At 40.1% G+C, this 26,488-nt stretch overlaps 1 pseudogene; it reads right to left on the bottom strand.

Moving 5' to 3' along the window:
* LOC149147284 (DNA replication licensing factor MCM4-like) overlaps nt 1-26,488 on the bottom strand; it is a 198,876-nt pseudogene that overhangs the window by 95,847 nt on the left and 76,541 nt on the right.

Below are 26,488 nucleotides of genomic sequence, written 5' to 3'. Positions count from 1 at the left end.
CTAAACATGTCCTCAAAGTGTGAAATTGCTTACTCTTGGGCAGAAATATATCTAGGTGCCAACTGAGGATCACTAGCAATCAATTTATGGGTATTGATGAGGGCCATGGGATTTGATTGTTCAACTCTAATCAAAAGAGGTTCAGTTTTCTCTCTTGCCAATATACTTTTCATCTCTGTAGCTCTTGACTCCTCATGGTTCATCCATGATTCCAAATCCATTAATTGTAGATCTCCTAGCTTGGCATTAGGGTCCCATACATTCATGTCTGTGAGGGCCATGTTGTGTAAATAAAACTCAGCCATTTTGGTACCATCCTCTAGTGTACTTTGATCACAAAGATCAATAATCTGTTGGGTTGTGTTATATTCTTTCCATTACTAACCCACGTAGTTAACCGAGGGGTTAGAGGGGGCGCGGAGTCCCCCCTTCATTTCACTGATTGCGTAGCGGGGGGGTATCAAGGGGTTTGAGGGGTGAAAGTAACCCCCCTCTATGGGGTCCAGGGCAGCGCCCTAGAAAATTTTGGTTTTGAACCTTATATTAGGTTGGGCGGACCTACCTATGTTTTTGTGCATGATTTCCGCACATGGTTTTGGACGCGATGGTTTTCGGTCCATGGTTTTGGATGCGATGGTTTTCAGTCCATGGTATTGGATGCTTCGGCATATATAAATATGTATTACAACATTGAAAGGAACATAATGAAAAATCAAGCTGGCAGTCCCGGTTTTTGGATCCAGGGGAAAATCTCTGTGTATATGTGTTTTATGTGTTATGCTCTTGCATTGTTTATTTTCGGAGTTTTAGAGTTCGTATGCAGGCAATTTATGTACAGGGTTAAAACCTACATTTGGTATCGGAGCTATTTTGGCTTCAAGGGGATGCCTTTGCTGTTAAGGGGTTTCACTTGGGCCTGTGGTAGACCCTGTTTAGTGGGAGATCTGCGAGATCAATTTTTTTGGTGAAAGAATATGGTGAGCAGTGGAAATATAGAGATCAAGAAATTTACTGGTTAGAGTTTTGAGTTGTCGAAACTCAAGATGGAGGATCTATTGGTGGATAAATATTAGTGGATCGTGGTAGATCCGGGTACTAAACCAACGGGAGTGTCCGATGAAGAATGGAAGAATATTGATTGAAAGGAAAAGAGCACAATACGATTGTGTGTCTTAGATTCAGTATTGTTGAATGTATCAAGGGAAGCTATGGTGAAGGCTTTGTGGGACAAGTTAGGGACTTTGTACCAATCTAAGTCTCTGGTGAATAAACTATTCCTACGGAAAAGCTATATAACATGAGGATGAAAGATGGAGACTCGGTGACAGAGCATCTGAACTCATTTAATACTATGGTAAGTTAGTTATTATCTGTTGATATTAAAATTTCAGATGAAGATAAGTGCATCAGTTTGTTGTGTTCTCTACTAGATTCATGGGATAGTCTCGTTATTGCAATAGGTAGCAATGCAACTACCTTGCAGTTTGATGAAATAGTCTCATCCTTGCTGACGAAGGAGATGCGACGCAAAAATATGGAGAGCTAGAATGGTGATGCCTTGTCTGTACGAGGACGGTCCGAGAATAGAAACAAAAATAAGTCACGGAGTGGGAGATCTAAATCTCCAGGAAAACTTATAAATGTGGTGTGCTAGAAATGTGGAAAGGAAGGGCACTACAAAAGGGACTGTAAATCTAAAGCTCATAATAAAGGAAAGGGATTTGATGATTCTCCTTCTGCAGAGGTGAAAACCACCTCAAATGAAGGTGGGGATGTGTACTTAACTTCTTCAAGTACACATGTAGATCATGAGGCATGGTTGATTGACTCAGGTGCATCCATTCACTTCACTCCCCATAGAGAGTGGTTCTACGAGTATGAGAAATACGATGGTGGCGATGTATTCTTAGGGGATGATAGGAAGGCTAGAATTGTTGGTCGCGGAAAAGCAAAGTTGAAGTTACAAGGTGGAAGGGTTAGAACACTTCTGGGTGTTCCGCATATTCCTGCATTGGTTAGAAATCTGATTTCTGTAAGCAAGCTAGATGATGTAGGTGTAAAAACAGTGTTCGAGAAGGATACCTGCAAGATGGTTCGAGGAGCATTGGTATTGATGTGGGGAGTTCGGATTGGAACATTGTATAAGCTGCAAGGTAGAACTGTTGTTGATGGGTGCAACAATTCTGTGGTTCTTGAAAGTGGAACAGAAAATATAGTGGTTTCTGGAGAGAAGACCATTTTGGAGAGAAGGGCATTCAAATACTTCATGGTAAAAGTATGGAAGAAGGTGAGTAATAGATCTCTAGATTTTGATTTCTACGAAAATTGTATTTATGGGAAGCAAAATCGGGTGAGTTTCCCCTCTGGTGGTAAGAGGGTGAAACGGATATTAGAACTTGTGCACAGTGATGTGTTTGGACCTGTGAAGGTTCCATCATTGGGTAAGTTTGTGTACTATGTATCATTTATAGATGACTTCTCAAGGAATACATGGATATATTTCCTTAAGTAGAAATCTGAAGTCTTTGATAGGTTTAAAGAATTTAAGGCTCTGGTGGAAACTAGACAAAGAAGAAGATAAAGTTGTTGAGGACAGATAATGGTGGAGAGTTTTGCAGTAAGGAATTTGAGGAATTTTGTAAGAAGTGTGGTATAGCAGAGCAGAAGACTACTCCATACACACTTGAGAAAAATGGAGTTGCAGAAAGAATGAACAAGACGTTGATGGAAAGGGCAAGAAGCATGCTCAGTGGTACCAAGTTAGGACAAGAATTCTAGGCAGAGGCAGTGGAGACAACATGTTACTTGGTCAACATATCACCTTCATCAGCATTAGAGGATAAGACTCCACAAGAGGTATGGACTAGTAAGAAACTCTCTCTTTCACATTTGAAGGTATTTGGCTGTGATGCATATGTACATGTTCCAAAGGAGAAAAGAACCAAGTTGGATAGTAAATCTGAAAAGTGCATCTTTATTGGGTATAAGGATGGTTTAAAGGGTTATAAGCTTTGGAACCCAGTAACAAGGAAGGTTGCATACCACTGAGATGTGGTGTTCAGAGAGGTGAAAGATGTTATTAAACATGAAGTCCAACCAAAGTAACCTAATAAGATAGAGTTGGAGCTTAAGGAGGAAGAATCAGACTCTACAACAAAGGAGGAATCAGAAGATGAAGAGCTACAAACTCTGTGTGTGAGAAGATCAGTTCGTGAAAGAAGGCAACAAGAAAGGTATAGTCCATCTGCTTTCTATTAAAATTTTGCTTTATCTATTACTGACGATGATCCCAGAACTGTGAAGGAAGTAGTAGATTCAAAGGATGGAAAACTCTGGAAAGAGGCCATGGTTGATGAAATGGCATCTTTGCACAAAAATGAGGCTTGGTATTTGGTGGAGTTGCTGGTTGGAAGGAAACCCATTGGCAGAAAATGGGTGTTCAAGAAGAAGACAAATATAGAAGGAAAGGTGGAGAAATACAAAGCTCGGTTTGTAGAAAAAGGTTATTCCCAGGTGCTGGGAATTTATTTTGGTGATATTTTTTCTCATGTTGCCAAGGTAACTTCTATTAGATTACTTTTATCTGTTGCTGCTACTTTTGATTTTGAGGTAGAAAAGATGGATGTGAAGACAACATTTCTTCATAGGGATCTGGAAGAGGAAATCTACATGAAGCAACCTAAAGGCTTTGTGGTGAAGGGTAAGAAAGAAATGGTATGCAAGTTAAAGAAGTCTTTGTATGGGTTAAAATAGTCACCAAGGATGTGGTATCAAGTATTTGATACATTTATACGAGAACTTAGCTTCACCAGAAGCAAAGTAGATCATTGTGTGAATTTTAAATTAATTGGTTACCATGTTATTTATCTGGTCTTGTATGTGGATGATATGTTGCTAGTTGGAAATGACAGAGAAATTATCTAAGAGTTGAAGACCCAATTTTCCTCCAATTTGACATGAAATATCTTGGTGCTGCAAACTATATTTTGGGCATGGAAATTAAAAGAGACCGGGCAAAGAGGAAACTCTGGTTAAACCAAAGGAAGTATGTCGAGACAATACTACAAAGGTTTAATATGTAGGATAGTAAACCGGTGAAGGTTACTATTCCTGTAGGTGTGAAGTTATCTGCTGAACAGTGTCCCAAGACACAAGAAGAGGAAGAGGACATGTCTCATGTTCCATATGCAAGTGTAGTCGGTAGCTTGATGTATGCAATGGTCTGTACTAGACCAGACATTGCACATGCAGTGGGAATATTGAGCAGGTTTATGTCAATACTAGGGAAGGAGAACTGGACATCAGTGAAGCGAGTTTTCAAGTATTTTCATGGCACTGGTGATTATGGTTTGTGCTACCAAGGAAGACTAGGATTGGACAGAGTGTTGGATATTCATGGCTTTGTTGATACAGACTGAGTTGGAGATCTAGATTGGAGAAGATCTACAAGTGGGTATGTGTTTAACCTATTTGGAGGTGGAGTCAGTTGGATGAGTAAGAAACAATCTGTAGTGGCACTATCACCTACGGAGGCAGAATACATGGTAGCCACTCATGCACGTAAGGAGGTAGTTTGGTTGCAAAGATTGTGTTCAAGTATGGGGTTAGTACAAGGAGCTATAAGGATAGACTGTGATAGCCAAAGTGCAATTTTCTTGGCAAAGAACCCTGCATATCAATCAAAGACAAAGCACATTGATGTTCAGTATCACTTTGTGAGGGATATGATAGAAGACAAAAAGGTATTGCTGGTAAAGGTGGACACTTTGAAGAATACTACAGATGCATTGACAAAATCTGTGAGCTTTGAGAATCTCTCTTGGTGTAGAGAAACAATGGGTGTTGTAGGGATGGATAAATGACTAAGCTCTCTTGTGGCCCCCTTTGGAAAGAAAACAACATGTGGGAGAATGTTGGGTTGTGTTATATTCTTTCCATGACTAGCCCACATAGTTAACTAGGGGGTTAGAGTGAGGGCAGAGCCCCCCCGTCGTTGCACCGACTGCGTAGTTGGGGGATCACAGGGTGTTTGAGGGGTGTAGGTAATCCCCCACTATGGGTACCATGGCATCACCCCCAAAAATTTTGGTTTTGAACCCTATATTAGGTTGGGTGGACCTACTATGGTTTTGTGCATGATTTTCACACATGGTTTTGGATGCGATGGTTTTCGTTCCATGGTTTTGGATGCGATGGTTTTTGGTCCATGGTATTGGATGCTTCAGCATATATAAATATGCATTGTAACATTGAAAGGGACATAATGAAAAATCAAGCTAGTAGTCCTGGTTTTGGGATCTAGGGGAAAATCTCTGTGTATATGTGTTTTATGTGTTATGCTCTTGCATTGTTTATTTTATGTGTTTTAGAATTCGTAAGCTGTTAATTTTTATACAAGGTTAAAACCTACATAAACTGCCTATAGTCCTGAAATGGCATGGTTCCCATCTGTGCTAGGGTCTTAATCTGAAACTGCAGCGATTTTTCTTTGAGGTAGAGAGAATAGGATTTAGCTGTTATCCTACACTAGATTGCCTCTAAGGAGTGGTTGGCCATACATGCCAATTGATTCTCCCTTTCCTGCAGCTATCCCCTCAACCATGCATTTTCTATCTCTAGTTGATTTCTCATTATAGCTTCTTTATCCCTCAAGACACTTAACTCTCTGCCCATTTCCTTGAGTTTCTCCTCCATGTGCCCAATGTCTTCCACCCCCTTTGATTTGGCGATCTACATCCATCGGTTAGTTCTGGCCCTCTCCTTCTCAAGCTTGAAGAACAATGGGATGTCAAATGTTTGAGGTATGACCCTACCTCCTCCAATAAAGTGGTAATACAAGTCCAAGTTAGGTTGGGGGTTGGGTTATTTTATCTCTGGGTCCTCCTCTTTAGTTTCTTACTGCTCCCCTACCTTCCTTTCCAATTTCTGTGCCTCATGTAGATTCAACAGAGCATCATGTAGGACTGTTTTTGCTTCCTATAGATTTTTTTGTGGATACTGTAGGATTGCATTTCCCTTTGAGGAAGTTTATCTAGTACTAGGCATCCTCACATAGGTGATAGGGGACTTAGGGGAAGGCATTTTGTCTTTTTGTGTAGGGGAATCTTCAATCACAATAGGAATTTTTCTTGATGTTTATGGCTTCCCCTGTCTTATTCTTGTGCTATTTCTTGTTCTGAAATATAGTGGGGTCTGCCTTTGCCTTTTTCCTTTTTTCTTTATTGGGATGCTGAGAGCAGTGAGGGAAACTGCTGCTTCTCTCTCAATGGCCTCTGGAGACACCCTAGGTGACTCCTCCTTGTTTTATGTCCCCTCTATTCCATTGCCTTCTTCCTCTCTGTCTTTCATGTCTTCTTCTTCTTGTAGATCTTCATCATCTCTATCAGTTTCCTCCTTAATTTCCTCCTTTGTTTCTTCATCATCCTCCTTCTCTTCTCCCTCTTCTTCTTCATCTTCATCATGATCCTCTGTGTCAGCTCCTTTTTCATCCATCTCATCCTCATCTCCTTATGTATCTTCCTCTTCCTGTTTTACTTACTCTTCACTTACAATAGGACTAACATCATAAGTGAGAGCTTTCATGTCATCCTCTGCTGGCATGTCTCTGAAAACTGACCATGTTATAGGAGTTATGAGGTTTTGGAGATAATCTTCTATGAGGATCCTAATCAACCCATGGTGAGCTAATTGTTGGGAATTTCCCTCCTTCACTTTGTTGCTTGAGTCTATGACTGATTGAAGCAAGAAGTATGGTATGCTGAGCTTTTAGTGAGGGGGTGTTTCTGCTCCAAATCTTAATTCTTCAAGCATTCTGAAATGATAACCATAGACAATACTATACCTACCCTCACATGAGATGTATTTGATTAGTTGGTAGCCTACCTCATTCCATGTATATGGAAGACTTTCCCTCCTTACTCCATTTTTTCCTCAGTGGGTTCCTCACCTTCTAAAAAGAATTTTCTTTTGGCAACTTGGCTATCTCCTTTGTCTTCTTTCCTCCATGGTATTCCTAGGGGAAGTGTGGTGACTCTGCTAATGAGCTCAGGGGTGAGATCTATAGTGAGGCCCCTTATTACAATAGTGGCATGGATTCTGGTGTGTGGAGTGAGGGAGAGAGAAAATTCTTGAGCCACCTTATCATCATATCCTCTAAATTTTTTGAAAAACCCCATCCAATTATGCCTTGTGAAGATTTGAAGCACTTGGGGGTGTTGTTTGATTCTCACAGTGTTTGTGGGCTCTCTCCTATTAAATCCTCCTGTCATTTTGTTGGTGAAGCTTGAGGAGAAAATGAGAGGGTTGAAACAATTTTTCAAATGCAGGAGCAAAATAGAGATGACTGTGTATTTAATTCTCTTCACACAGTTGCTAAATTCACTCAAATTTAGATTATTCTTGGTTCATTTACTTGCAAAGGAGAGTGTAATTTCAGAGCCTACCTCTTTAGATAGTTTACAGTGGCCAACTCTTGTGATATCCCTTCTGAACTCTTCTCTGCCAATCCTGTAAACAGTATCTATGTATCCTGTAGACAGTCTCTATGTATCCTGTAGGAATTCCTATGCATGCTCCTATAGGAATTCCTGTGCAATCATCTAGGAATTCCTATTCAGTGGAATGATGGAGTATTTCCTCCAGTGGTGTTATGAGAAATTTTGCATCCACAGATAAATGCTAACTCCATATTTAAAGTGCTTATCATTTTTCTATAGATGATAAATAAGACAAATGGAATCAAAGGACCTACTTGTTCTTTCGCTTTCCTTTTGTCTCCTTTGTATGACTCCCGTCGCTCCTTATTGAACTTAACTTACTCAAAAATTACCTGCAAGCATAAACAGATGACAGAGAACCGATCAAAGCAAGAGATATATCGACTATAAGTAAATGGAATCAAATACACTCACACATATAAACATCATATATCAAGATAAGCATATGGAAAAATGTGTAAACAACTTTATTAAGTAGAAGGAAGAATTACAACCATGAAGTTCGATCCATTGTCACTCTTCCGGCTTGTGTTCTAGCCAAAATCACATCAATAGAAGAGCACATCAATAGCACAATGCTCTGGTAGCATAACAACACTTTCCTACAGTCTCAATCTTCACACCAACAATATCTCCTTACAAATTCTCAAAGTCCAACCCTTGATCACTTAGATGAGTGCTCAATTTATAGGAAAATGGAGGAGGTTTGGTCATAAATGAGGGTATTGAATGGCCTTCCGAACTTAGAGTTAGTTTCCATGGAGGAAGGAATGAGAGGATAGGAGGTTACTTAACTCATTCCCTATCCAATTTCGAGCTCATAGGAGATGATAAATGTGGGAATATTCTAGATGGCTCTAGAAGATAAGAATATTCCCAGAACCCTATGTGAATTTTGCTCAATCTCGCCCAGTGCAGGTCAAACTGGGCCTAGGTTCTCTGCAAAAGACCCTGACATGGGCCTACCTACACTGAAGCACACTTAGCCCTGTCCAAGATTGCATTGGTCCCTCAAGGAGGGTTTTATGGAGGGATTACAGTGAAGAAACTCTTAGGGAAGGAGGCATTCAAAGTGGTGAATTGTCTAGGGCATGTAGCGACTGAATTAGGGTTTGATGAGTCCTAATGGTACTTATATGAATGATGGGAGTGATGTGTCCAAATGGATCTACAACAGCTACCCCCTAAAGAATGCAGTCAAAAATAATGATGTCGAGTGATATGTTTTACGATGTGATGAGGAGGTTCCAAAGTGGTTAGTGACATGCATCGATTACAATACATAATATCATGATATTTTGATTTTTTCTCATGAATCGCTAAGGGAAGGCATACCCATGGTCAGCATATAAAATCTCATTACAAGTACATAGACAATCGTCTACAAATATAGACCCATGATAGGATTACCATCAATGTAAAGCCATTTTGTAGATGATTTGGTACATTTTCTGAAATCGCAGCCCAGATGTATGAAACTAGATCTGGGGTCTTCTATCTCATATATATCAGTCTTTCGGATTAATCACATCATTGATATTGGGTCGATGTTTTGAACCAGCTAATGTGGTTCATCTTCAGGACAAGGTGAGAAATCAATAGATCTAAGGGAATAAATAGCAAGGATGCATGCCTATTCAAAGTTAGTTGTTAGGTAATTTGTTATATTGTTTAATAATTTAGTTGTTATGCAATAAATAAATATTATGTTTCGATATTATAATTTGATAATATAAATTTAGCTGGAAAATAGTTGTTATGTGATAAATATCTCGATATTATAGATGTAATAATAATTTTAATATTATATTAAATAGTATAATAATATTGTTAGTTAGGGTTTGACCCATAATGCTAGTTAAATCATCTATAACTAATTGATTAAATAATTTAATATTATTAGTTCTCATAATAATATAAAATCTAATCAATAATGTGTGATGGTATTATTATTCTTATTATGATTATAGAGATTCATTAGTTTAAAACTATTATTGTAAAATTTTAACTAAATATATTAATTTCTAATAGTAAAATATAATTATTTTAATCTAATATTTTAATATATATGAAGATAAAAAGACTAATTGGAATTTGGTAATTTTCTAAATAATGTATTGATGGTATTCCTATTAAAATTATTAATTTATGATTATTATTATAATATTTTGTATTCAGTTATAATACAAAGAATGGTATTCTTATTAATTTAATTTCAACATATTGATTAATTTGAAAAATTAAAAACAGAATAGGAAGGAGGAAAACTACACTACCGAATAAGGAAAAATATAATACTCGATCTAGGGGGATAAAGCCAAAAGGCGAGAAGGGAGACCTAGCATAAACGGAAAGGGGAGAGGAGAGGGAAGGGAAGAAGGTTCAAGAGGAGAGAGCTGGAATCCAGCTTTTACTTAATTTCCAGCCATCATCCCTATTGAGGTTTTCGGCATGCCTCTCTATTTCAATTTCTTCTCTGAGTTTCTTGTGATGGAAATGGTCAACCCTAGCGATGACTTTCAATTCTTCAATGAAGACATGGTGTTTCGATTTCACAGAGTGCTCGACAAGGGCTAATGTGTGAGAGCGATTGTGTCTAATGTCAGTTGCATGCTCACTGATTCTTTGTTTAATAGACCTACCTATCTCCCCAATGTAGGGGATACCACAGGACTAGGGAATGAGGTAGACCCCTTTCATGTCTTTAGGTTCAATAGGGTCTTTAATGGATCTAAAGGAATTTTTAATGATCTGGAGAGGTTTGAAAGAAGAAGAGACATTCATATTTTTAAGGATATGGGCAATCCTATCCGTGGTCCCTTGGATATATGGTATATGAACCTTAGCAATAGGATCAACATGGGTGGGTTTTTTTCTAAGCACTTTGCTAGCTTTGTGAAAGTCCTTGAGGCACTCGGTCCTGCTATACCCATTATTTTGAAAAAATCCAAGAAGATGAGATTTCTCCTAATCAAGGTGGATATCATCAAAGATTCTTAGAGTGCAGGTAGCAAGGGTGCTGAGAAACCCAAATTTCTGAGCAGGGAAGTGATGGGAACTGGCATGGAGATATTGTTCTGTGTGTGTCTTCTTTCGAAAAACTTGGTCACAGACAAAACCATCATCTCTCTTAGAGAGGAGAATGTCAAGAAAGGGAAGGTGGCCATTCTCCTCAATTTCCATCATGAACTTGATGGACTCTAACTGAGAGTTAAGGTGGTTAAGAAACAAATCAAGTTTCTCATGATCGTGAGGCCAAATGACACAGGTGTCATCAACAAATATCTTCCATTTTTTAGGGAGAAATTGAGCGGAGGCTAAGGCCTTGGTCTCAAAATATTCCATAAACAAGTTAGCTATGATAGGGGAAAGAGGGGAACCCATCGCAACACCGCAAGTTTGCTCATAGAACTCACCCTAGAAACTGAAGAAAGTTGAGGTGAGGCAAAGGCCTACAAGCTTGGCAGTGTTTTCAATAGTGATGTGATTAATGATATCAATGGCCTCTTGGATGGGGATTTTGTTGCATAGGGATACAACATCAAAACTCATCAACAAATCTCCAGGCTCTAATTTGATATCTTTCCAATCTTGAACAAAGGAGGCTGAGTCTTTAACGAATGACTCAGTGTGAGCAATAAGAGGCTTGAGTTTTTGGGCAAGGAATTTCGCAAGAAGATAGGTAGGTCTACCTATTGTGTTGACAATAAGCCTTAAGGGGGCCCTAGGTTTATTAATCTTTGGAAGGCCATAGATTCTAGGGGTAAGGGGATTGCTTTCGATGAGATTCTGGGAGAGGGGAAGGAGAGCGAAATTTGCTTTAATCACGGATGCTACCTCTGTCAAAATAGACTTGATGGGATCCTTATTGAGCTTGATGTAACTTCCACTACTAGAAAGATGGTCGACCATTTTGTGGATATAATCAGGATTATCAAGAATGACAACAGTCCCATCTTTGTCTGCCTTAAGGACAACAACGTCAGGGTTGTCCTTAAGGGATTTAAGGGAAAGAAACTCAGCCTTGCTCAGGTTTTTCTTAGGAGGCCTAGCTTTCTTAATAACCACCACACAGTCTTGTCTAATGGTCTCGTTGATAGTGTCGAGAAGGTCCTTGATCCCAAACTCGATGTTACAGATAATGTCATCGGTCGGAATCTTACTGGGGGCAAGGGAAAAATTGAGACCTTTATTAAGAAGGCTCAAGACAGAAGGGTCAAATTTATTGCTAGACAGATTAATCACTTTTTTAAAAGATATATTATTATTATTATTATTAATGTTATTATTATTATCATAATTTTTATTATTATTAATATCGTTACTATCATTAAACTATAACTACGATGTAATGAGCAGGTTTCAAAGTGGAAGGTGACCTGCATCAATTACAATACATATATCATGATATTTGATTTTTACATGAATTGCTAAGGGAAGGCATACCCATGCTCAACATATGAAATTTCATTACATGTACACATACAGTTGTCTACAAATATAGACCCATGATCAAAATGACCATCAATGTAAAGCCATTGTACATATGATTTAGTACTCCTGAAATCGCAACTCGGATGGATGAAACTAGATTCGGGGTCTTCTATCTTGTTCAATCGTTCGCTCAAGTACAAGTCTAACCATGTGAATATTGGATCTAAAGTCAAACATGGGAAGACACCATTTGATTACTAGCCAATGATGTAAGCCGTTAACAGGCGCAAGAGAAATCACCGATAATGATAATGATCCTCAAGGTACTGTAGTACATTTTGCATGGTTTGAATGGATGTTTTGATGTCGAACACCATACAAAGTCTTTCGGTCAAACCCCAGTGATGTCAACCTATCACCGGAAGTGAGAAACCTGCCATTGATGTATGCAAGCTTCAAGGTACTATAAGGGTGTTTCTAAGTCAACTTCTTGGATAATGTGCTGATGTCGACAAGAAGCGACTAGTCACAGGAGGGCCTTGATGTATCCCACATCAATGACACAAAACGAGTGTAATGATTTTGGAGACAGAATTTCACTGACGAAAAATGGTTCAAGAATGGCGGTCATGAAAATGATGGTTTATGAGTATTGCAAAGGATGAATTTTAAACTAAGTGACTTCTCTTGAACATGTCGGCGACACTGAATGGATTGGCAACATTGACCCAAAAAAAAAGTAATGGATGGTATGATAGACCAAGGTATGATGACCATAAAGCAGATAACCCAACCCAAATTGTCACAATGATGAAGTGAAAGTGTCATGTTCAAGAGTGACCTGCTGCCATAAAGTGGTTTACCGCTTTTCCCATTTTCCCCAGTCATTGCTAACTAGTACCTCTTTATTTTATCAAGCTTGAGGAGGATAACATATGCTTGTTGTACAATTCCACCCTTCGGGTGAATCCATCACTATGTGATGTTTTAATGAGTCTAGCGAAGGTGAAACTCGATCTTGTCATGATGGACAAGTTTGTCACAATTTGATGTTTGAACGAGTCTAACGACAATGATAACTCGGTCCTTTTCATGTTTAGAGAGTTTCAAAAGGGACAAAAAGAAAACTCCACAAGTTAATTTTTTGTAGATTTGTCTCTCAAGTTCGAAAAAGCATAAAACAATATAAGAGAGAACCTATTGACCATGTTCGGTCAACGTATTCCTTTTTCGTAAATAATCTATCTCATCCCGAAAAAGGGCTAAACTTATACTAAGTAGATGTCATTTCCAATCCATTAACAAGCTGAAAAGGAAAAGTACTCGACAATATTTTCATATTTCGAGAGTATAAAAAGAGCTTAAAGAGGACTCCAAGGGGGTTCCTTTTTCGATGTTTAACAGAGCTTGAAAAAGAGATAAAAGTATGCTCTGTGGTCAAAGTACAATGCATGATCGTGCACGTCAAATTCTGTAAGTTAGCTATAAGTCTTCTCAAAGCAACACCAAACAGATTAAACATACCTATTTCACTGGTAAAAATAGGTAAATACTAAATTTTACTCATTTAATGTTCATGAAATAAACATAAAAACATGAATTTACCATGTTATTTTCACCATTTGATATTTACCATTTAGTTTATGCTCTGGCCCTGTTTTTTACCTCGATCTCCATTAGCTGATTGTGAGAGATTCTGTTGATCATTTCTTGTGCCATCCAGTCTAGGTAGGAGATCTACCCCTCCTCTTTCTTTTCATGTCATTCTTTTACTGTTTCATGCAAGTTTTTAGGGTTTTTAGGGCCCTTGGGGTTTGAATTTTTCGCCCTGGGATCAACGCAGGCTTGCATGTCAAAAACTATGCTAGGAAGCACCCAGATAGAAGGCATTTTGCATTGCAGGGCAATGTCTCCTTGCCTGGGCTGCGCTGGGTGAGTTTCACAAACTTTTTTCACCAAATTGACCCAAAATTTCTCCAGTTTTTGCATGACAAGAATCATAACTAAGCTTATGGTTTGATTTCAGGCTTTCATCAGATCAGAATGTATATTACTTGGTGAGAAAGAGAGCATGAAGAACAAGACATAGTTACCCTAAATGATCCGGGTAGAGTTGAGGCCCTCAAAAACTATGGGTTAGTCAAATACTTCAAGTTGTCCAGAATGAGGCAACAGTCGGAACTATTGCAATTCCTTGATCATGCATGGGATCTGACAGATCAGGCTTTTCACATAAGGGAAAAAGTTGTCCCTATTGGGATCGATGATGTTTACTTTCTTACAGGGTTTTCGAGACATGGTGCCCCCATATCTCTTTCAGGTTCTTCCCATGGAGGGGAGACAATGAGGGACTATGTTTGAAAATTATGTCAGCCAGGTGCACAGCCTAGCAAGGACGGAAAGATAATCATCAAAGATATTTGTGATTTTCCTTTGAGAAAAATCATTTTCACCATCGCAAAGTTGGCAGGAAGTGTGACACTTCATCTGGCGGAGAGATCTATGTGCAATATGCTCTTGAGTGTCTTGAGCCAAATTTATTCAATTGGTGTAAGGCAGTACTTTCTTCACTGAAAGAGCAGCTGAAAAAGGTAAAGAGCGGTAAGACAAAGAACTTTAGCTATGGATCACTGTTCATTGCTTTTACCTTAGAAAGAATTCCATTGATGTAACCCCAGCATGTAACATTGGGTGTAGCTGGTCCTAGAGATCCACAGATGTAGCGGTGGTTCGAATTGATGGATAGACATGCTATTCAGTCATCGATTACATTTTCCACTGCATTCTTTAGTTGGCTCAATCGAAAACACATTGTCAACGAGGAGCATCCATACTCAACGATGGATTTTTGTGGATATCCAGAGTTGAGTTTACCAGTGGGCACTCAATGTGTTGTGGGGAAAAATGCCTATGCAGGACAATCCTATCCACCTAAGGTGTGACAGTGCCTTAGCAACAAACAGAGACAACTATTCTAGTATTCTTCCTTTATGAATTAACAATGAAGAGAGATGGATGGACTAACCGGTATCTTCCATTTGTCCCTCGATCTAGATCCTCTTCTCTTTGGGTGTTCACAACTACTTGCCTCCTCACTCGCCCAGCTTCAACAGGTCTCTGCAAGATCACAAGAGAACAGCTACTTGCGACAAGAGAACAGCTACTTGCGACAAGAGAAGAACACAACACAAAGACAGATATTCACATTCATAACTGATTCAGGATTAGAAATAAATCAAATACACTAATGCAATCATACATCAAAGATACATCAGCATATAGGAGAAAACCAAGATAGCTTTATTGATAAATAACAAGGTTCATGAAGAGATACAACCCAGAGGGCTCCAATCCAGCATCTCCTTCCCAACAGAATGGAATTCCTATCTTCACCTCCCTTCAAATCATTAAGCACCCAATGATTCCAGTCTCAAACCAACAGCAATTCTTTGCAATAACAAAATTCCAGCCCCTAGATCTCATGGAGGAGAGATCCATATATAGATGTTTTAGAGAGAGGATGAGTCAGCTTGAGATCTGACTAGTGTCCTCTCCCTTTGTTAGTACTTGATTCCACTTGGAGGTTCTTGCTTCCACTTGGAGATTTGGAACCTCTTACTCATCACCAGTCGAATTCCCTGAGGCAAGTGTCATTTTGGAAGCTTCCTGGGTTTTGACACCTTGAGAAATGAGCCTGCGACATGTCCACTCTCGCTCAGCGCAGGTAGCCAGTGTTGGCTTTGACATTCAGTGCAGGTAGCCAGTGTTTCCATTGACATTCAGCGCAGATGGGCAGTGGAGCCATTGACATGATCCTGAATTGACTTGTTTTTGAGCAGTTTCTGGTGGAGAACTTCTGTGAATTGCTGTGGTTTGTTAGCCTTGTTCCTCTAGGGGTAGGAACAACATGTTTAGGGACTTTGGATCCCTTAGATTATGGACATTTCATGTTCAATGCTGTAAGGCACAAAAATTTCTATAACAGTTGCCCCCTAAAGTATGAGGCCGTTTATCGGTTGAAATTCTTTATCCAGGAGGGTCCGAAGTTCATCCAATCGCTGGGAGGAGACCTGTAATAAGATACAATACAATACATTATTTTTCATACTGCTTTTCATGATCTAGCTGAGGCGGTCATTCCCATGCTCAGCTTTATAAATTCATTTTTTGTACATAGAACAGACAACCGTCTGATGGTAGACTGATAATTTTGATGAAATTATCATCCTTTGAGTAGGATGATCATCTGCTGTAATGATGTACATGTCAAATGTCTTTATCTTTCTTGAATATATATCACAGCCCGGATGGATGAAACTAGATCCGGGGTCTTCAAACTCGTTCGATCTTCACTCTAAGTACAAGTCGATCCATGTGAGAATTTTTCTGAAGTCGAACATGGAAAGACATCGCTTGATTACCGGTCAATGATGTAAACCGTTAACAAGCGCGAGAGGAATCACCGATAATGATAATGACCCTCAAGGTACTGCATTACAATTCACGTGGTGTGAATAAAGGACTTGGCGTCGAACACCACACAAAATCTTCTGGTCTAAGGTCATTGATGTATACCTGTCTCCGGAAGTGAGAAACTTGCCATTAAGGCATGCAAGCTTCAAAGTACTAAAGGGGTTGTTCCTAGATCAACCTCTTGGATAATGAGCTGATGTCGACAAGAAGCGATCCGTCAAAGGAGGGCCTTAATGAATCCCACATCAGTGACACGGAACGGAGCTAATGATTTTGATGGAGGTGAAAACGATCTGTGACATATGATTCAGGGTGGCGGTCATGAATGGATGAAGGATAATGTATGGCAGTGGATGGGACCCAGCTGACTCTTTCTAAACGACTTCTTTTGAACATATGGCGACACTGATGCGATGGATCGGTAGCATTACCCCAATTATGGATGGTATGGCGAGACCATGGTGATGTGACCGGTGAATGAAACAACCCAACCCGATTGTGGTACGGAGGAAAAGTGTCATGTTCAAGAGCGACTTGCTACCATCAAAGTTTTCTTGAGTTTCTCCCAATTTTTCCCCAGTCATTGCTGACCAGTACCTCTTTATTTTTGTCAAGCTTGAGGAGGATAACATATGCTTGTTCTATAACCTGCCCTTCGGGCAAGCCCATCGCTATATTTTAACGAGCCTAGCGATAGTGAAACTCGTTCTCGTCTAAAGACAAGTTTGTCGCTATTTAGTGATTTTAACGAGTCTAACGACAAGGATAACTCGGTCCTTTTCATTTTTAGAGAGTCTGAAAAGATACATAAAGTTAACTCCAAAAGTCCTTTTTCATCATCTAATCCCTTAAGTCCGAAAAAGTATAAAACAATACAGAAGGGATGAGTTTTCGATAGTTTTAACGAGCCGAACACACAAGCGCTCGATCTTTTTGTGCAATAATCCCTCAGGTCCAAAAAGATTAAAATATAGAGGAGGGATAGCACTTCCTGTCCCTTTAACGAGGTGGAAGGCCAAGGACTCGGCAATCTTTTCATATTTTACGAGTCAGCTAAAAAGAGCTTAAAGAAGACTCGTCTTTTGAGGAACGAGTGATAAACAGGGTTAGCAACTGATTCCAGGTACAGGTTGGAATTTTCCAATCATGGCAGTGTCACAAGGATGGCTAGGTGAAATCACTCTTTGCAGCTGTTCCTCAAAATGGGTAAACAATCATATGGAGGTGAATGATCGGCCAAATGAAAAGTGGAGGTGACGGTGCAAACACGACCAAGGCTTTAATGGCTGATAAAGTTACATTCACAGTGGTTATTTACCGGGATAGGTTCATTTTTTAACGAGCTTGAACGCGGAAAAACACTGCTCAAACTTATGTTTATTTTTTAACGAGCATGAACTATGTGCTAAAACTGCTCGGATCTTGCGTTTATTTTTTAACGAGCATGAACTTTGTGCTAAAACTGCTCGATTATACCAGTCATATGATAAGAGTGTCTCATTGAAGATGCTATTTTTTAGGGAGCTTAGATCTTACGTAAGCTTTGCTCCGGATCCTTTCGTTATGCAAGTTCGGAAACGACTAATCCTACGAGTTTAAAGGGTTAGACCTACAGGTTTAAAGGGAGGACCTAAAAATTTAAAAAATAAATAGCCGCCCCTTGCTTGCACTCCAAAAGGTTTGCATGCCCCCAGGCATAAAGTATGATTTCAAGGTTACCTCTACTTCACCTCCGCCAAAACATTTGTCTTGCCGAGAGAGGCCTACCTCTTTCAGGTTACCCAAAGATTGTCTCGTTCACGGAGCAAACAAAACATTTCTTCAGCGATGTCTACCGAAATAGACAAAGGTGAGCGACGTAGCCCGCCAACTCACATAAATTTGACAAAAGAACCTTATTCTAGAACAACCCTCTTCCTAGACAGACGGGGTACGGACTAGTCATATTCTCCCGGGGAAACCTACCCTATACCCAAAGTTTTCCTGCCGAAGCAGACCAGGACGCATGCCCCCTGGGTTCCAGTCATATCCTCCCGGATTACTCGCGCTGATCAGGAGGACGGACCGTGGGTTGAGACACTTCTTGCGTGAACAGACCATTTAGGGATGGTATATGACTATTTGCGATGCGTGATCCGAGAAATGAAAGTTGGTCCACGAGCTTGACCACTCTTCCTTCATGCGGAAAACACATTACTCTAAAGAGTGAGGAGACGAGGGCTCCCATGCAATATATATAGTCTCGTCCAAGGAGTAGGTTATAATCCAAGGGTCCTTGAAAGACCATCATGTTCATTTGAACGGTCTTCCCTTTCAATGTTATGGGCACATTGGGGAGGATCCCCAAAGGGCGACTGGTTCCTTTATCAAAGCCCGATAGATTTCTCATTTCAGGCAAAAGCGCTGGCGAACCAAGTGCTTTCCAAGCAATAGAGGAAAGGATACTCACAGATGCCCCTTCATCAATGATAGTGCCAGCCATTACCATTCTGTATATTTGAACGATAATTCTGAATGGTATACTGGCTGGCAACCGGGGTCTGCCCAGTTGGTTCCAATCGAACGAGACAACTAGGTTGCTTGGTGGTGGGACCGAATAGACGGCTGGATATCTCTCTGAAGAACTTCCTTCCTACGATAAACGAATGGGGGCATTGCCCCCTTGTTCATCAGAGTCAGTGTTGATGAAGAGAATTTGGACGGTGTCATCTTTATTCCCCTCTGTGATGGTATCATTCGAAGATAGAGCCTCTGAAGGCAAAACCGGGTCAACTGTCGTTTCAACCTTTAGACTTTCGTCAGGTATGGATTTAGATGGTTCATCTTCAATGACGGGTGCTTCGGCTGACCACCTGAGCGGGCCAGCCGAGTTCTCAACTAGCGAAGGACTTGGCAGGAGTCTTTGATATCCAGGAGGAAGTTGCGCTCGTAAGATCGGGCGATCTTCGAGAACTCTTTTTGCCTCGTCTAAGAAGGGACAACGGTGGATGGCATGATCACCTTCACACAGTTTGCAGGGAAATTTAGCTTTCCCTCTCTGTCCTGGGGCTTCACTCCCGCTAGTTGACGGTGAGCAATCAACATGGCTATCAGAGGTTGACGCTACCGAATTGTGCAAACGGGGGGACCAGTCCCTTAGTATCCGGGAGATACAGGGACAATCTCTGTGGAAGTGGTCTCCCTTGCATATGACACATGGCGATTTAGGCCTAGTGAGTGCTGTGTGTGGATTTTTGTCAGATGACACTTGTTTGCCCCCAGTCGCCTTAGGCTCCTTCTTCTTCTTTTCTTTCTTCTTCTTCTCCTTCTTCTCCTTAGGAACTCGGTTTTTTGTTCTACCAGTTCCATCAAGTGAAGAGGAAGGAGGAGAGGAGGATGAAGTGGAAGGCTGGTGGGCAACTCTCGTCTGATCTAACTGTTGACTCGACTGTTCAGGAATAGTGGTGTTCTGAACGACATTGGTTGAAAAGAGCCAAATTGGCAAGCCAATTGTCAATCCTGGAAGTGACAAAGTGGCCATGTGGGGTGCACCAACATCTCCCCAAGAGGAGAAGGGACTAGGATTTCAACCAAGGGGAATTCCTTGGTTGGTGTGCTCCATCTTTTCAACCTAAAGATCAACGCGGGAATAAAGGGTGATTGTTCCGTTTAAAATAAATTGTTAACGACGCTTTAGACACAACTTGCTTTTTCACTTTTAAAGAGTCGAGAAAAAGCTAAAGATGACTCTAGTCTCCTTCGATGTTTTAACGAGCCCGAAGTGACAAATGCTCGGATGGACTTTTTCTGTTATAGAGTCTGAAAAAGGCCAAAAGAAACTGCTCTGGAGTTCTAGGCAGAGGGTGTGCCAAACTTTTCGCAAAACCGCAGAATACTTTTTAAGGTACGGGCAGTCGATCTTCCTGAATGTTGTGTTCAATGCATTGCGATCAGTAGGGCGGCCGACACGGCTTCCTAAGGATAAAGGTTAAATTCCTATAGGGGTCTCCCAATATATACGCGACAGTACGTGGGAGCACAATCCGTACTGGCGCTATCGTCCCTCAGGAGGAATCACCCACCTTCTACGAGATCGACAGTCACCAGGCTTAACGACGCCAGAACACGTCTCTAGCCTAGACCTCTATGTTGTGCGTTATGTTGCAAAGCGTTGTTAGGTTCATTCAGTTTATTTTAAGTTGATCTTTTTAGAAGTTTGCCTTTCTGGATCACCACGAGATGTATGGTACAATTCCTAAATGCAGTCTAAGATGATAAACAAGCTTTATATCTTTTCAACTTTGAAAATCCTAGCTACTAAGGGAAAAGAAAGACACCATCTTTTCTCAAAGAGCAATCAGCACACTCTAATGCACTTTCCCTAAATCAAACATGCAAACTTATCAAAATGCAAATGCACAATGCAGGTGTTTGTTTTCCGCTTTCTTAGTATTGATGCCTACAAAGAAAGCTTTTTGTACAACTTTGAATTTGCTTTTAAATGACATGTACAAACAAGTTTACTTTTTCGAAATCAACAAGGGTAAAAGAGATTACAACACTTTGCGACTTTTGAAATGAACACTTGTTTCAACACTTAAAAGAGACAAACTCAAACCAATAAGCAAAAGCAAATGTATAATCAACTGTAAACAGCCAATGAACTCTCTCCTAAGATCACTATCAACAGATCTGAATCAAGGGCTACAAGATGATTATTTCACTCATGCAAAGGAAAACTGTAAATGATGCCACAAATACATAAAAACATTCACTGTCTCTTTGTACAAAAGGAGGCGGAATTTAAGCAGAGAAAAGGAGTTATCAGACTGGTACCTATGTTGGTTACAGGCTGCAAAAATCAGAGATCAAAACAGGGCAACAGAGAGTAGAGAACCCCAGCTACATAAGGAAAAACTGGTTCAGCGCAACCTCAACACTGTGGTTTTGACATTCAGCGCAGGTAGCCTTCACGGGACCTGCGTTGAAATGCAGAATGGCTTCACAGCAGTTGCGCTAAAGGAGAAACTCTCATCTCTCACTGGGTTCTGGGTCACAGATTGCTCAATAATCAACGGTTTCAGGCCAAATCAAAAACACAAGCAAGGTATAATCAAAGGGATGCGTTGAGAGGGTACTAAGATCTATCACAAAGGATCATCAAATCATTTGTGAGTCCATTGTTCAGATCATAGACAAAATCCAGTGAAGGATCAAGGCAGCAACTGTCTACTTTGCAACTGAGAATAGCAGAAGCAGTTCTATTGTAGCTGTTAAGTCTATGAAACAAACAATGATAGAGACACAAATAAAATGACTAAAACAAATTTCCCCAGTGGAGTCACCAATTTGTTGTGGGGAAAAATGCCTATGCAGGACGATCCTATCCACCTAAGGTGTGACAGTGCCTTAGCAACAAACAGAGACATCTATTCTAGTATTCTTCCTTTATGAATTAAGAATGAAGAGAGATAGATGGACTAACCGGTATCTTCCGTTTGTCCCTCGATCCATATCCTTTTCTCTTTGGGTGTTCACAGCTACTTGCCTCCTTGCTCGCCCAGCTTCAACAGGTCTCTGCAAGATCACAAGAGAACAGCTACTTGCGACAAGAGAAGAACACAACACAAAGACAGATATTCACATTCATAACTGATTCAGGATTAGAAATAAATCAAATACACTAATGCAATCATACATCAAAGATACATCAGCATATAGGAGAAAACCAAGATAGCTTTATTGATAAATAACAAGGTTCAGGAAGAGATACAACCCAGAGGGCTCCAATCCAGCATCTCCTTCCTAGCAGAATGGAATTCCTATCTTCACCTTCCTTCAAAGCATTAAGCACCCAATGGTTCCAGTCTCAAACCAACAGCAATTCTTTGCAATAACAAAATTCCAGCCCCTAGATCTCATGGAGGAGAGATCCATATATAGATGTTTTGGAGAGAGGATGAGTCAGCTTGAGATCTGACTAGTGTCCTCTCCCTCTGTTAGTTCTTGATTCCACTTGGAGGTTCTTGCTTCCACTTGGAGATTTGGAACCTCTTACTCATCACCAGTCGAATTCCCTGAGGCAAGTGTCATTTTGGAAGCTTCCTGGGTTTTGACACCTTGAGAAATGAGCCTGCCACATGTCCACTCTCGCTCAGCGTAGGTAGCCAGTGTTGGCTTTGACATTCAGCGTAGGTAGCCAGTGTTGCCATTGACATTCAGTGCAGATGGGCAGTGGAGCCATTGACATGATCCTGAATTGACTTGTTTTTGAGAAGTTTCTAGTGGAGAAATTCTGTGAATTGCTGTGGTTTGTTAGCCTTGTTCCTCTAGGGGTAGGAACAACATGTTTAGGGACTTTGGATCCCTTAGATTATGGACATTTCATGTTCAATGCTGTAAGGCACAAAAATGTCTATAACACAATGGGGTGCTATCAGTAAATTGTTTTTGATCAAAATGTTTTTTGATTTTTAAGTTTCTACATGTTTTTTTGTTTTGATGTTCCAAGACTAAACTAAAATCATTCTCATGCATGTATATGTGGGTACTGTTCAACCTATGAGGCACCAATAGGAGGCAAGTGGGCCAGCGTGGAGAAATGTTGGGAGAGCAGTTCTCTAGGATTTGGATTTGGCCGAGACACAGGCAGAGTTGCAAGATCATGTAGAGGGATTGACGCTTGGTATTCTGGATGTTTGGATCGAGGAGTTACCTATGAGGCTGCAGCGCCATACTATTGGTGTTCTAGGCTGTTGGATGCGGCTCTTGTGCATGATAGCTCAGGTTGTGACCTATTATCATGAGCATCACTACGTCTACTCAGGATGTTTTTGCATGCATTTTGAGTTTTTAGGTCAGATGACCAAACATGTCTTGGACACAAATTTTGTAAAAAAATTTAAAACATCTATCTATTTTTACTTTCACAGTTTTTATATATGTGGTTATGTGTAATCCTATTCAAATAATGATGTGAAATGAAAATTTACTTTTACATGTGTCACAAATGTCTATTTAACACATAGTTTGATAATGAGTCAGTTAATGTGTTAAAGTTTATGGAAATATGTTGATATTGAATGTACTCAAAATGTCTTTCCAAAATACAAACTCTAAGGAACATATGAAGAATTGTTGGGTTTCAGATGATATAAACGTTTGTTAGTTGCAGTACGACGAGTTGTGAATCTAGCCTTACAATGATTCGGCGAATGCCAAGTGAAATGGCATCAGATAGAAGTTCGATGAACACACTATACTCAGTGATATTGTTCAAATCCCTTGAAAACTCACTAACTCACCACTTGGCGCGAAAATCGCCCATGCTGCAGAAGATAGGTTCTGCATACTATGACTAGCACCATCAGTGTAACCAACAAATGGTTCCAAAGGTTCCGAAATATCCAGCATATTCAAATGAGATTACTTAACCACATAAAAACTCTAAAATATACACTGACACACACACATGCAATTAAAGCATATATAGAGTGATTTTTACTCCACTCAATTAAGCATAGTAACATTTGAGATACAACCCATTTTGGGGCTGTGACAATGGAATTCCATCATAATCCACCAAATCGTAGGCACCTTTTGCTAAAACACGCTTGACAATATAAGGACCCATGCAAAGCAGTTCCAATTTTCCTGCTCCTAGTTTATCAGCTTCCTAATCGTAAAGCAAGACCAAGTCTCCTTCTGAGAAAATGTGAGGCTTGACATTTCTATGATATTGTGCCTTGATTCGTTTCTTATGTGCTTCATTAGCCAATGCGTCTTCACGACAGGTTTCATCCAAATGGATAAGTTCCAATAAACCTTCTTCTTCAGAAGTGTTGGGTAACAGGTTAATCGCGAGTTTGAGAGATGAAATTTTGCATTGTATCGGCAAGATTGCCTCCAAACCATACACCAACTGAAAGGTATGAATCCAGTTGCATTTCTCACTGAGGTTCGATATTCCCACAAGGCAGAGTATAGCATTAAATTCCAGTTTCATTTATGAACCCCTATCATTCTTTGAAGAATTCACTTCAGGACTTTGTTTATGGCCTCAACTTGTCCATTCACTCGCGGCTAATGAGTAGAACTATCATGTGAAAGTCTTAACTTGGAAACTAACTCAGCCATCATGTGATTGTCAAAAAATGAGACCCATGATATGTAACTATAGCCTGTTGATCTAGGTGGCTCCAGACACATGCATAAGTCCAGGAGGACTCAAGAAGGGTCAAAAATCAAAGTGTTTGGAATATGCTCGAAACATGTTCATGTTAAAGATCTTGTCGTCATGATCACGATGGTGTGAATAGTTCGTCAATCTGACTCTAGATGAGGAAGATAGAGGTAGTAAAAGTTTTGGTGGAGGTCCCATTTAAACGATGTACAATCCAATGGTAGGTCCATCAGGAGGTCCCATTTAAACCATGTACAATCCAACTGTACCATGTACCATGAACAAACAAAACAAAACCCATTTTTGAGCTATGGAAGTTAAGGGGCAGGCCACCCAATGCGGACCCAACCCCCCTCCCCCCCCCAAAAAAAATATGTATCCATATGAATTTATAAAAAAAAAGGGGGGTATTAAAATGGAGGGGTTGGGATTTGACCACCCGACCTCCTCCTTATAATTCAAGCCTCATACCAGTCCACCTAAATAGCATTTTTTTGTAAATTTCGCCCACCAAAACTTATATAAACCTAACTTTTTAATGCACCCACAGGCATGGAGGAGAATGAGCGGGCATGGAAATCAAGGCAAATTTTTGTAATTAATTTTTAATGCAAGTGGAACCATGAAGGAGCAAAATTTCCAGGAGGATGAAATCTTTTGCAATGTCCAAATTGGACAAATTTTATGTCGATCTTACACCTCTTAGTGACATGAACCTGTTGGCGCAGTCATTTTCCTTATCTGAGCAGCCGATTTGTAGAGGACGTGGAGGACGAGATCTTTAAGGAATATAGGGGGAATCTAAAAGATTCCTTGAGCCCCAGAGTTTTATTTTCTCAGAATTCATAAATTTGACAGTTGATTTTTCACTATTCGATGCCACAAATCTTATGGTGTGTTTATATTTTCCATTTACTCATTTCATTTCTCAGCCACCTTTCTAATTGGAGTGCATGTGTCAGCATTCACGTGAGAGCAGCCATTTCCATGAGATTCGACATCGTGAGATCGATGGTACGAATAGCTTCAGTAGCTTGGCACCCTTTTCTCGAGATGGCCCTTAGATGTGAGGTATGTTTTCATGTACTTCTTTTGCTATGCATTGTGCTACACAGATCCCTGTTTGATGTTTGAAGTGGGATCTTTTTTTTGACTTGTCTCATGATTCTTGCTTGATGTGATGTGGAATCATTTGTGAGATGTACTTGTTGTCATGATTTGTCATGTTTTATTTGAGATCCCTTTTTTCGTTATGTTGATGGGATAGTCATGTTGTCGTCATGTATGTTTGCATTGAGATCCCTTTTATGCCATGTCTATGGGATTCTCATTATCATCATGCATGAGGTCTATGTCATACTGATAGGAGTCCTATTTGACTGAGAGTTACTGTAGTGGAACATCTCTTGGAGCCACTTTTGCGCGAGGGTATTTTCCCTGTATGGTATCGACATCACCTCTTATGTACATCATCACTATTGACAACACTTAATGCAATGTCCTACACCATTTTGACACCGGGGCCCAGAGATGTAGTCCCTCCTAGATGAACTCCATTATCAACGGCTCGTTTTCATCTGTTGATGAATGTCATGTTCCTCTTCTTTACAGGATGTAGAAATATTCATTTATGTTCTTTTAAAAGTGCAATTTAACACATCACGAAAGTAAAAGGTCTTGGAAGGGTCCTTTGTCACACCCAGACTTGGATCAAGTGGTAAGAGTAGTCTTTGCATGGATCTGAATTGAAAGCGTGAAGAATGGAACGTGCAGGGACAGAGGATGAAAAAGTGATGTATGAGACCATGCTCAAAATTTCCAAAAGGGTGGAAATAATGTATGAAACTCTACAGAAAGAGACAAAGGAAAAGGAGCGATTGCAGCTTTAGTTGCGAGCCACGAAAGAGGCCCTGGAAGAACTGAA

Source organism: Pinus tabuliformis, chromosome 9 (assembly GCF_031772625.1).
Source record: "Pinus tabuliformis cultivar Carrire ecotype Pingquan chromosome 9, CPIR1, whole genome shotgun sequence".
NCBI classification, from domain to species: domain Eukaryota; kingdom Viridiplantae; phylum Streptophyta; class Pinopsida; order Pinales; family Pinaceae; genus Pinus; species Pinus tabuliformis.
The sequence above is the reverse complement of the archived record's forward strand: the minus strand, read 5'-3'. Positions and strand labels throughout refer to the sequence as shown.